Source organism: Centroberyx gerrardi, chromosome 18 (assembly GCF_048128805.1).
Source record: "Centroberyx gerrardi isolate f3 chromosome 18, fCenGer3.hap1.cur.20231027, whole genome shotgun sequence".
Taxonomy (NCBI): Eukaryota; Metazoa; Chordata; class Actinopteri; order Beryciformes; family Berycidae; genus Centroberyx; species Centroberyx gerrardi.
In genome coordinates this window covers 8,012,501-8,021,771 of record NC_136014.1, presented here as the reverse complement: position 1 = coordinate 8,021,771, position 9,271 = coordinate 8,012,501, and positions in this window count along the sequence as shown.

Here is a 9,271-nt window from a genome sequence, read left to right as displayed (position 1 = left end):
AACGTGACGTATTTTGAAATCAACAGCTAGAGTAGCGAGGACCTCCACAGGAAAATGAAGGAGCAGGCCATGAAACTCAAGGCCTGCAAGAAGGAGAATATGGCCCTCCAGAAAGAACAGGAGAGGCTCAGGGAGCAGGCCACTATCCTTAAGGCAGAGAAGGAGGAGTTCCTCCGCTGAGAGAACGAGGAGCTCCGCAAGGAAATGAGTGGAAAGAAAAGCTCCAGAGTGCCCATGAGCTGGAGAAGGCACATCGGCAGGAAATGGAGATGAAAATGCTCCAGAAAGAGATTGCCTTGACCACTGAAAAGCCTGCAATCAAGCTCAAGGAGCAGAATGAGGAGAAGGAGGCCCTCCACCAGGAGATGAAAGCCCTCCAAGAAAAAATGCAGCTTAAAGAAAAGCTCGAGAAAGAGAAGGCCTTGAGCCACCATGAGCAGACCATGAGGCTCAAGGAAGTGGAGAGCCTGGTGAAGAGCTGAAAAAGTAGGCCTTGGCCACCAAGAACCTCTCCATCCAGCTCAAGGCAGAGAAGAAGGAGAAGGAGGCCCTACACCAAAAGATGGAGGAACAGGCCATCAAGCTGAAGGCCGATGAGATGGATAAGGAGGCCCTCAAGTACAATGACAGAGAGGCAGAGGTGGGAGGCTCTGGAGAGAAAGATGAAAAAGAGGTGGGAGAAAAACCCCACAAAAACTCCAAGAAGCCTTCGATGATGAGAAGATTCTTTAAGCTCTTTACAACTCAGAGGAAGGAGAAAAAAAAAGAAGAAAAAGGAGAAGATGGAGTCTGCTTGAGTTGCTTCAAGCCAAGACCCTTAGCACACTGACACCTGTGCTCACTCTCTCTGTATTTGTCCTTAAAGAATTATATCACCAATGATATCTTTAAAATAATGCACTGCCTAGGGTTGGGCGGTATCCAATTTTTGACACCGTTAAACCTTCCCCAAATTTTCCCGTGGTATACGGTATTACCATCTGATTAAAAATCACATTGTAGGGCTTGGAGGGAGCCGCCAATTCCAAATGATGAATTTATGTAGTTGCTGCAGTGCACTTCAACTGTGATTTTCACACGACAAAAATGTGATACATGTTCCAGTTTTATTCTCTGAACAACATCAGAAACGGAATAGCAAACATTACCTATTTACAACAGAATATTGAAACATTAACAACATGTCATCTATTAACAACAAATATAAAACTTGAGTGCAAATACAGCGGGTAGTCTAAGGTAAATAAAAAATAGTGCAAGGACATTAAATTAATTCTCGGACGTCTGTCAACCAAATGGAATGAAATTAACAACAAATTGTCTATGGGCTACAATCCAGTACAAATAAATTAAATTAAAAGCCTATAGCATCCAGTAGGCTTATCAAATACTAACAAAATAACAATAAATAACAAAAACGGCAGTAACGAAAATGGGCATAAAAGCGTATCCTACAGACCACAACGTTAGGCTATTCTTCAAGCCTATTCTAGGTTTTTCACCAGAAAAACAAGCATATTTACTTTTTCCAGCTTGAGCAGGGCATGTAACGGACTTACAACTTTGCCTGCGGTGCTGAACACCTGCTCTGATGGTGAGCTTGTGGCACACGCGCACAAGTACTTTCGGGTCACCCTCGACATCAGCGGAAAGCGGCTGGCTCCATTTGATTTCCACCAGAGAAGGGGATCTTCGTCTCCGTGAATCACAGGCTCGCGACAATAGGCATTCATCTCTGATTCTGCTCGCTCCTCTATGGTGCCGAGTCCGACGGGACCTGCCGCGCCCGCCGCATCAGCTTTTTTTTGCAAGAGACTGCCCAAAGTTTTTTTCGGGGGTGCAGGTTGGGCATCTCTCTCCTCTTCTTCTGCCAGAAATTTTTTTATGACGGTAATGAAAGGGACACTGTTGCTATTTTCAAATACCCCGGGATACCGTATTACCGCCCAACCCTAGCACTGCCTGTATTGTTTTAATTCTGCAAGTGGCTCTACAGCCAACATTGTATGCAGAGGTGGACATACAATGTTGTAGATAAAATATAAAAGCTGTGTTGGATCTATAGTTGTTTTTGTTTTTATCGTATCAATTGTTTGTGTGGTTTTGCAATTGAAATCCTGTTGTCAAACTCAGAAATGAAAGTGGAACTGCTGTGGTACATTTACCTCATCCTGATGTCACATCATGACCTTGGGATAATAAGGTCCCATCTGACATTTTAGTCAGATGGCTCTAAAACAGCTCTAAAACATGTCTTAACATATTGCTGAATATAGATGTAGATAAGTATGTAGGTAATGCACAGGTAATAACGTTACCTAACATTCAAGTTTATATGGCAACGGAAGACGTGGATGTGTTATGTAAATTAACGGCAGAGAGTGGGGCTCGGTGTGGGAGTAATGCTCGGCTAGCGCGACACGTTTATCGGTTAAATGACCTATTCCACGTTTGTTGGTTTATTCCACCAATGTCACATACCACAGGTAATAATGTTACCTACAATTAAGGTTTGCAGGACAGCAGATGTAGATGTCTGTAAATTGATGCCGAAGAGTGTGGCTCAATGTGTGAGATCCAATATGGCATTATCAGTATGGGACTGAATGTGGCGTTTAGCCCATAGGCGAGAGGCCATCTCTTAGTCAAGAACCTCTTAATATCCCAAAGTTCTTAAGGTTCTTAATTTTCCACATTTATGATGGCATAAATGTGGAAAATAACCAAATCCCTCCATAGTATATATTGTGCAATTGCAAATGAGGCTATAAAAGGGCAGATAAACAAAAACTCAATGCAGGTGTCTAAGCAAAGGAGTGCAGAAATGGTTCTTTAGAGAACCTTGGTCTGAAAGGTTCTTTGTGGAACCAGAAATGGTTCTACAAGAAATGATTCTACTTCTATGGCATCACTCAGAAGAACGATTTTTCGGTTCCAGTTCGCACCTTTATTTTTCTGTGTGCACCCATACAAAATGTTTGCTGGTAAGACAATGGCACATAATTGGAGACATTACCTAACTTAAGTCGAGAACAACTTCTGTCCAAGATGAATATCGAGCATGAAACTCCCACAAATTCAATCCTTGGCTTCCCTGCACAAGGACTTTGTTCTAATCCTGAGCTCGGGCCAGACAGACGTGGCGCCGGCCATTTAAGACAAACTCCAAGCGGCACCTTGGTCTCGTCACTACTGAACACCACTTATCCTGACTTAACGCCACGCTGAGCCTTGTCAAGCACCTCTAGTCCTCGTCTGAGTGTCTCTGGGGCCGTGATTGGAGTGTCAGGCCGAAGCACAGCACAGCACTCCATAAGTGGCTATCTGCCGTTTCATTCGGGAACACTTAAGACTCTCCCCCTGCTAATTACGTAGTTCTAATTAGCTTGCGGGCAGAATCCAGTAAATGCCTAATTGTCTATTGACATTATGCAATGAACTGCAACAAAACCCTCTATCTCAGTTACCGTATCGCCTCCGCAGCAGGAAAAACAGAGGCTGCTCAAAGTGTCAGGCTCGGGGTTTTGAAGTGCATTCGCAAACATGCACACACTGGAGAGAGGGTGTGCGTATTCATATTCAGTATTCAGTATTCCAATCATGACTTTTCAAAGACGGCGGAGATGTGAAAGACTCAAGTCTGTCAGAGTTAGAGCAAAATATCGGATATCTCTTTCTGCCTCTCTCAGTCTCTGTCTCTCTGTCTCTTTGCTTCTTTATCAAATTAAATGAGCTTTATTGGTATAAAATACTCCAGTATCTGTTGCCAAGCACGTTCCGAGTAATAATAATACCAATAGGAAATAAATGAACAATAGTGAATTAGCACTGAACAATGACCGATTGAGAAATCAATTAATAAACATGAGGATTTCCAGGCATCTCAAAAGCATCACATTTTCTAGATGGACAGAACGTGTATTATTATGTGGATATGAGCATCTGATGATTCAGCCTTTTCAGACTGAGCACGCATGTCTATGTGTGTATGGGTGTATGTGTGTGTTTATTCTCAAGGCTTTGGATATTTAAGGCCAGAACACACTGAAAGCGATAATTGATGCGTGTCAATCGCCTCACCAGTCTTATTTCGAAGACTGAAGCGTCAGCAAGGTGAACTGTCACCTTTTCTCACCTTGTTTGAGGTAAAATGCCCCAAAATCAAACCGACTTCGGAGCAGATGCATCAAGGTGGTTTGATGCGCCACTTGAAGCTGTTATTATGCGTGACTTTTGAATGCAGGACTTTTGAAAACACATGCATGTGATGCTTGTTTATGCCTCCAGTGCTGAAAGAAATTATATGTGTGAAAGCTGGTATTTGGCGGTGAAAGCGGTGCCGTATTTGTTGCACACTCGGGAGTTTTTAATAGTAAAATCACACTGACATTTGAAATCATTGCTTGGAAATTACAAAATGACTGTATCTATCAAACCCTTCCTTCCTTCCATCCGCCTTCCCCACCCGCCTGTCTCGTCTCGCACCACACATGCACACATAAAAAGTCAAACAACAAAGAACCTATATCAAATATATAGCTATGTTGCAAGACTATTTTACATGTCACTACTGTTTTTGCTTGCTGGCTACCCGGTAAGAAGCGTCAGATGTTGTCGCACTGTGCATACAGCGACTGCAAAAAGAAAAGTTGTTTTTCATTTCACCTTAGACCCAATTCTAATTCACGGTACGCTATCAGTGGGTGGCTTCCCAAGAAACAAAATATTTCACCATGGCAACAATCTTAAATAAATAAGCCTATTGTCAACGTATGATATTGAAAGGAATCGCTGACATTTTAGCTGAAGCGGCCTGGCTCGCCTGGGGGTATGTAAGGAAAGATAGAAGTAAGTGTGACTTCTCCCTCTTGCTTTGCCTCTCTGTCTTTGTCCATACCTCTGTGAAGACAGTGAGTGACAAGGAGGCGCCATGTGAGGAGAGTTTTGCCTGGATACAGAGGCGTGGGTGGAGAGTTTCTTATGACAGTGCCATTATTAATTCATCTGTGTATTTATGAATCTTATTGCAGGGGGGTTTTTTTGCGCTCAGGAGCATCCGTCTTGATCGCCATGTGCGCGTGCATTTGTGCACATGTGTGCGTGTGCATGTGTGCGCATGTGCACGTGTGTGTGTGTGTGTGTTGGTTTGCTGATATCACTTGGGGCCAAAACAACACTCACAGTACAATACAAACACAGCAGCCCTGCAGAGCCCAGAGGAGAATTACATTGCTGCAGGTGTTTTTCATGGTATTGAGGGACCTGTGTGTGAAGTGTGGCTATGTGTGTGTGTGTGTGTATGACTGCCTGTGTGGATGCATGTGTGTGTATATGCATGCAGGTGTGTGCAGGTTTTCCGGCATGTATACACATACCGTATTTCCTCTAATATTGGCCCGGGCCTTTATTTACCTCAACTGCAGAGGGTACCAGGCCTTTATTGGAAGCAGGCTTATATTAGAGACAGGCCTTTATTTCTAATTCCCTCTGTTTGATAAGTATATTTGCTCATATTTTAGTACGAAGCCTCCTTGTTTTCTGATCTGCTTCTGTTGGGGTACGTTAGGTAGCCGTTTTTTTGTTACTGCAATGCATTACGATAATTACGGTAATCGACGACGGCATGCTCCAGAGGCTTCCGCCGGCCGAGCCGTCTTGTGGCACTTGTACGTTACTACAAACTACAGTTACAAACAGGCACCAGGAGTTTACCGGTATCCACCGTTGTTTGCATGTAAGCTGAAGCTAACTGAAGCTAACTGAGCCTGGGCGCCGATGTGTTCCCGGTGATCCGGCCGAGATTTCGGCAGGGGTCCGGGGCTTGGATCGGGAGGATCAATGCGGGCCGTGGGCGCGGTGGAGAGGACAGCGGCGGAGAGAGGAGACGGACACGGTCCAGCCATATACTAGGTTTTGACCTAGTCTTGTTTCCTTTGTTTTTTCCCCCGGCCTGTATTTGAGGCCGGCCTTTATTTGTTCGTGTCGACGACGGCCCCGGCCATTATTGGAGACCCGGCTTTTAATTGACTACAGGCCACTATTAGAGGAAATACGGTATGCATAATACATCTGTAGCAAATCAGCCTGCATCAACCTCTGCATGTCTTCCCGTGTGTGTGTGTGCGTGCGTGTGTGTGTGTGCGCGTGCAGAGGGTGTGAAGCCGCAGGTGTTTTGTCATGGTTTGTAAGGCGGTACAGCTGTCACCCAGCCTCAGGCTCTACCTGCTGGTCATTCTGCACAACACAGAACTGACAGGCTTTCGTCGCGAGAAAGTCTTCAGCACCACAAGGGGAATGTCTAATAAGAGGAGAGATGTATTATGTTGAGAAATCCGCCCCGAAGCCCTGCCTTATTGGAGAACACACATCTACACACACACACACACACACACACACAGGCCCCACAATTTAAACCAGGGCAATGATTCAAAATAATTGCCAGTATGATGTGTGTGAAAACTCCTTTTAAAACAGCTTTTACCGCCAAATACCAGCTTTCAGACATAATTACTGCAGCACTTAAGGTACACTAAATACTCGCTGTCTTGAACACCCTCACACACGCGCACCCTCACACACACGCGCGAAGACACAAAGTAAATGGTGGGGTAAAGCTCCAATATTGGCAGCAGGTATGGCAGCTGCATGTCAAAGGGGTTGCCATGGTGACTGGGCATCAGCCCATCAGCTCAACCATTCTCTCCCTCCTCTCTCTCTCTTTCTATCTTTTTCACTCACTTTTTTCTGCTACTAGTTATTTTATCTTAAACCAGTGGGCAACTTTATATTAGAGCGCTGACTTGACCTTATGGACTTAGCCGACCAACACATCAAAGTAGAACATTCTTGGACACATCGTTATTAATGCGCACCAACAGAAGACCTCCGTTTACGCCATCCCAGGACAGAGGGCAGATCTGCAGGGGGGCACCAGTAGCCGCATAGCATCATGGCTTCACGTCCTGATGCCTTTTTCTCCAGAGCATCATAAATGGGGGGAAAAAAAGACATGAGCAAGCCCAGAACAGATAATCACATCCTGACAAGAGAAATTATCATGTTCAGTAGCGGAGCGGGGCAGCCGCGTGTCTCGGGCACAAATGTCACGCCGCTTCCCGCTCCTCCGCCTTACATGCTGAGGTCATCAAGAGCGTCGGTGTTAATTGCTGTGCCGCGGACTTTGCGACTCTGGGAGGGCGCGGCGCCCCTTTAAAGCCTCCAGAGACCGCGGCCCAGCTCCAGAGACTCACAAAGCCCTCGGTTTCCTCGCTAACCCCTGACTCTCTGAGCCGGCTCCATTTATGGGGGAAAAAAAGCCTCCTTTCCTTCACTGTATTCACAGGCCTGTCATTAATGCCGTTTACCATGGTCTTTAACCCGCTCGTTAACACAGTCGATTAGCGCGGAGGAGCTAGGACAGGCTAGGATGGTGGCAGAGCATAATGGCTAAATGTCAGCCATATTCTGTCTGCAGTGTGAGCTGTAATGAGAGCGAGGCAGCTCTGAAAATAGGAGCTATCGCTTGTAATGGGAGTCTAGCAGAGAGCAGCTCACGCAATGACTCAATGGGTTCTTTGTCTTGCTGAGCTCCAATACACCGGGAGCACAGTGACACACATGCAGACACGCTCACAGTGGTGCACAGACGTGGAGATAGAAAGACACACACACACACACACACACACAGGGGCACATGCAAGGCTTTCATGCCCACTCCTGCACTGACTGCACACATGCAGGCACAGAAATAGGCACAAACAGAAAAGGATGCACCCCCCCCCCCCCCCACACACACACACACACACACACACACACACACACACACAAACCACACCATACTTTGAGGGAACATAAGTCACATTACATATACACACAGTGCTTCCTCACAACATCAAATTAACCCAGCTCACATAATCTCCAATTTCTTTCCCTTTCTAAAAGAAGGGTGCAGCGTGCCAAGAGAGGTCTTTCTTCTTTTACAAATTAGGCTCCGGCTTACAGAGGACAGTGGGGGAGAACAGAAAAGTACAGAGCTCTGGTAAAGAAAGTGTTTTGGAACACAATTTGTGGCGCCACCAGCCAACGTTTGTCGACACTCCCATGTTGCTAGTGTTTACAGACAGCACAGTGTGTACCGCAACAGTCTCCGGTGCTTCTGAAAGACATCATTTGCGCCCAGAGGACCCATAAAATGTTTTGAAATGCGATGTGGCGTTTCGGAACACCAACAAATTCCAGGGCCTTTGAAAAGCCGCCCGGAGGATTAACGTCAGATCCACCGTCAGACCGCGGCCACATGGTGGGCGCCTTTATGGAAAGCGCCCTACAGTGCAATGAGTGCATATATTTTTAGTAGTGGTGGCCCCAGCGAGAATCGGACCCCCCTATCTCAACATTATGCATATTTGGCACAAATTTTGCAGCACCACTTCCTTTATATCTTCATTTCTTTGAATTTAGGGCATTCTCTCACCCTCAAATTGAACTTTTTGAGGCAAGGATAGGCAGCAAATGACAAGTAAATGTCAGTTTTTGTTATTATAAATGCTTAGTTTGTCATGCCTGCAAGCAGAATGGGGCAATATTGTGATCTCGAAATTGCGAAGAGATTATTCTCCATTAGAGGGTGTGTGTAAGCCCATGATTGATATCAAGGTTCAAGGGTTACCTCATCCCTTCTGTTGATCAAGTGCTATACAGACAACACAAGAGGATAAATATCATAATTGCTGTACTCAAACGCAGTGATTCTGAACCTCTTTTCACCCACGATTTCCAAAAACAAAGCGTTTTGTCTCGTAACCCCTCCTGTTGCAGGTGTAAACATGCAGGACGGGAACTCTAGATACCAACTAGCGATTTTTATTTTCACTCTTCAGGCTGCTGTTCTTGATTATTTATTACAAGAAGCCTTGAGGCTGCATTATTCATTATCACAGATGAAGAAGATATTAATCAGATGTTTATTTATTTATATATTCATCAAACATGCTAATACAATTTGTATGTTAGAAGTCTAGTTTTTCACATTCCGTGAATCATCTCCCGAGCCTCAGGTTGTGAATTTGGGCTTTTTTTTTTCCAAATTGGAGGCACTTTGTCCTATTAATTGCTGACTTGGTGTTTGGTGTTATTCTTACTCTCTGGTTCCAAGGGCGGCTGTCTACACACCTGCCATCAACCTGTTGATCACACACCTTGAAACCCTGTAGAAGAGGACAATACAGAAGATAATGGTTCTCAAAATCAGAGGAGGCAGCTTGTGAATGGA